Source organism: Malania oleifera, chromosome 1, assembly GCF_029873635.1.
Source record: "Malania oleifera isolate guangnan ecotype guangnan chromosome 1, ASM2987363v1, whole genome shotgun sequence".
Classification (NCBI taxonomy): Eukaryota; Viridiplantae; Streptophyta; class Magnoliopsida; order Santalales; family Ximeniaceae; genus Malania; species Malania oleifera.
The window spans coordinates 37,453,173-37,457,758 of record NC_080417.1 but is presented as its reverse complement, the minus strand read 5'-3'; positions in this window follow the sequence as shown (position 1 = coordinate 37,457,758).

Here is a 4,586-nt window from a genome sequence, read left to right as displayed (position 1 = left end):
TTACATAATGATTTTATTTATATGATTGATATAGATATATGAGATATAGTGAGTTAATGAATACCTGAAATGAGGAAATGGTGGATTAGTAAAAATTTCGAGGAAGAAATTTTCTAAATTAGGGGAGAATGTAAAGACCCGGAAAAAAATAATAAATATTATTAATTAATTAATTAATTAAATAAAAAAATAAAATAAATAGTATGAAAAAAAACTAATTAGAATAAATATATATATATATATATGCGTGTGTGTGTGTGTGTGTGTTTAATGTTATTATATTATTAATATAACATAATGGATTCCAATGTTGATTTCAAATTGTAGTGAAATTCAATTTCACCAAATTCCTTTTTCCTTGCTTTTGGAACCACCTCACCCCCCTGCACCTCTCTAGTGAGCTTTCTTTCTCCACGACCATCTCTCTCTCTCTCTCTCCCCTCATTTTTTCGGCCAATATTTAGCCGATCGGAAAACGGAAGGTACCATTGGATTCCTAACTCCGCCACCGATATTTTTACAAGCGGATTTGTCATGGGAGCGGCATAGACACCACTCCTGGAGAAAGGTAAACCCTCACTTTTTGCTCAATTTCTCCTTATATCTTCAATTAAATCGACGATTGGGCACCACCACGGGGTCCTAGTCTCAATTTTTTCGATCTCGGTGGTGGAGTTAGGAATCCAATGGTACCTTTTCATTTTCTGATTGACTAAATATTGGCCAAAAAATTGAGGAGAGAGAGAGAGAGAGAGAGAGAGAGAGAGAGAGGTTGTTTAGAGAGAAAGTTCACTAGAGAGGCGCAAGGGGGGTGGGGCGATTATAGAAGCAGGGAGAAAGAAATTTGGTGAAATTGAATTTCACTTCAATTTGAAATCAACATTGGATTGCATTTAATGCAATCCATAATGTTATTTTAATAATATAATAACATTACGCGCGCGCGCACACACACACACACATATTTATCTTTATTCTAATTATTTTTTTTCATACTATTTATTTTATTTGTTTAATTAATTAATTAATTAATTGATTAATAATATTTATTATTATTTTTTTCTGGGTCTTTACAGACTTGGTCAAAATTATAGTCATTGGGGACACGCTGGGTATTTTGAAAAAAGATTAATTAAGTTTAATTAAAAATAACCCAATTTAACCTTGGTAAAAATTGACCAACCCGAGAGGTTCGGTCGACTATTTTTAGGGTTCGGTCGACTAGGTTACTCAGTTCGGTTGACTAGGGTGTTTTTGAACTCAGGTGTTGGTCGACCAGATATGAGGCGAATTTTGAACCTTCGAGGTTCGGTTGACCAGTTCAAGTTCGGTTGACCAAATTTCATAGGTTCGGTCGACCAGGTCATATTATAACTGGAGCTTCGGTCGACCAAAGAGTTGGGATTTTCCATGTGCCGGTTTAGTCGACTAGAGCGTTGAAGTTCATTTCAAACTTGGTCGATCAAATGATCAACTGTTGACCCTGGAGAGGTTCGGTCTACCGAAGGTCTATGTGTGTTATGGTTCAGTCGACTAAACACACAAAGATTGTGCATTTAAGTTCTAATTCCCTTTTGAAGTCAACGGTGCTTGGGGACCTAAAGTCAATTTATGGCCTAGACTTTTAAATTAAGTTAAAAAATTCGACGTCGGTCGACCTTCCCTAAGGTCCATCTATGGTCTTGAGCTTATAATCCCTATATGCATGATATGCATTAATTTTTACAGACCTTAAAATAATTATTATAGACCCAATGAATTGAATGTAAAATACAACAATTAAAACACTTTGGGTCTTCATTTTTCCTTTGAGTCATCATGTGCCATCATATGATTTTGCTAATTGATCATGCACACAAACTCGGCAAACATTAAATATATTATATTTGTCATTATCAAAAACGTGATAGGACTCAAAAAGTCAACAATATATCTTGACTTCCAACTTCAATTCACTTTAAGTTTCATCAAATTGTCTTTGAATCCATGCTTTAATAGTATAAACTTTATGAGATCTTGTTTCCTTGGAGTATAAGCTTTTAATAATCCTTGTGTGCACTTGACCTTGTGTTCACATACTTGAGTCATGAAATATCATCACTTAACCAAATATGTTGAGTTCCTTTGATTTGTTATCATCAAAACAAGATTTTAAATCTTGTAAGGCCAACAATCTCTCCATTTTTGATAATGAAAAATAAAGAGCAAAAATGAATAAGCCTTAAAAAGGCTTCCCCATACAATAAACATCAATTTAACAATATTTGCAATACCAAGATCAATGTCAATATCATTCTCATATATCAAGATTAACTTAATATCACATCATGTCATAATTCAAGATAAATTATCATGCTTAATTTTTGCCCAAAATTTCTCCCTTTTTTGACATCAATCAAAAAGAGTAAGATATCAAGAAAAACATATAAATATTAAGGCAAAGAGCAACCATAAGCAAAAATATATATCCAGTGAAGGTACAAAGTAGAAACTTTGCATTCATCATGCATAAAAAATAGATAATAAGTCCCAAAATAGTATGAGAAAATATATACATAAGAATTTTCAATAATTTCTAATAATCATGATATCATTACTTAATAAGTATAACTCCCCCTGAATGAAATGTATTTCATATTTAATAAATTCAAAATTTCATTCTTGAAGTATAAACTATGTATTCATGTAGGTGTCAAGACTACCAACTATACTTTCAAATTTATTATGTCATGCTCAAATATCAATTAATTTTATGTAAGTGCTCATGTATACCAATATCAAGAATAATACCACCATATCATTAATATCATAACATGCTAATGTTTAACAAGTTATTTCAATTTTGCAACTCAATCTATCTCTTTTGATTTATCATTTTGTCAAGCTTCAAATGACTTTCTAAATTGGCTTTTTTTTTTTTTTTTTGTTGAAGCAAATAATTTCCTTGATTTCGAAGATATGCTTTGTACAATCCAAGCTTTCTTGATTTGTGGCCAACAATACCTTTTTTGTATTCATTTTTTTCAATGTTATAGTCGTCAATAAGCTCATAAACTCTTCTTTAAGATTTTCCATTTCAACTAGTTCAATATCCTTGTAATAAATTGGATTAAGTAGCTTTCCATATATTGAACAAGGAGAAATTTTCTTCTTATATTTGAATTGGCTATCTTGAATCTTGTAGGCTATGGAGGCATCCCTTTTCATTTTAGTATAGATTTAACTTTCTTAATTTCTAGAAAAGGAATGACTAATCCTAGTATCTTTGGAGTCCTTAGTTTGTGAACTAGGTTTTTTATCTAGGTACCCATACTTTCTTGGGTCTGGATGGTTTAACAAGAGTTGATTCTTTTATACTCCAAAGTTGTTTGATTTTTGCACCATTTCTTTTTAATGGACATTCAAACTTAATGTGTCCTTTCTCCTTACATAGAAAACATGTGGTATGTGTGTAAGCATTTGAGGAGGTGCTAGCATAATATTTGGAGGCTTTTGCAAAGTACCCCATGTACAGGTTCTTTTTCCTTGTATTCTTAACTCCATTAAATCCTATGTCTTCTTTATTCAAGGACATTCTGTGTGTATCAATCATTTCATCAAGATTTTCTTTTCCTCTGGTGAAGTTGTAAATTATTTTATTTTGATCCTTAATTTTCTTTTTAAGATCACAAATTTTCGAGTCTTGTGTATTTTTACCCTTTTCTTGATTTTGAGACATTTTGCTGATTTTGTTTTCTAGTTCAGAAATATATAGATCTTTTTCATTACCAATGGAAATTTGGGATCTTAGATCTTTCAATTCTTTCATCACCTTTTCATTCTTGCTTTCCAATCTCTTTATTTTTAAATCCTTTTCTCTTTCAGAAAGATATTTAGATTCTAATTCTTTCATAACAACTTCATTCCTATTTTTCAATGAAGTGTATTGTTTACTTACTTTAACTAGAATTTTATGAACCTTGAATAGTTCACTTTGTAATTCTTCATAAGATGACATACTCTCATCATTGGATTCATCACATGAGCAAGATTCATTGTATGAGTCATTTAATGATTTGGATGTGGAACTTTATTCTTCATCATCGTCCCATGCTATAAAGCAAGTATAAGCAACTTCTTGGTCACTTGATCACTTTCTGAAGTACTTGTACTTATATTGTCCCATGTAGTGGCCTTCATTGCCTTTTTATTTTTCTTCTTGGAATCCTTCTTAAGTTGTGGACAATCCGATTTTATGTGTCCAACATTTTTATAATTATAACACGTTGGAAGTTCAGCCTTTGTTTTCTTCTTACTGATTTCTTCTTCTTCATCTTCATTTGATTTTGAGTTCCAGATTTTTCTTGTAAATTTATTCTTCTTTCTAAGGATTTTTACAAGTCTTTTGGTTATGAGGGCTACATCATTTACATCTATCACTTTTTCATCTTCATTACTAGAGTTTTCACTTGAGGCTTTAAATGCAATGAATTCCTTGTATACTAGTCGTACTCACATAATAAACTCCTTAAATGCTTTAGGGAAAAATTACTCAACATATGAAATGATTCAAAAATTTCTTAGAGGACTTCTACCGATTTTGGAAA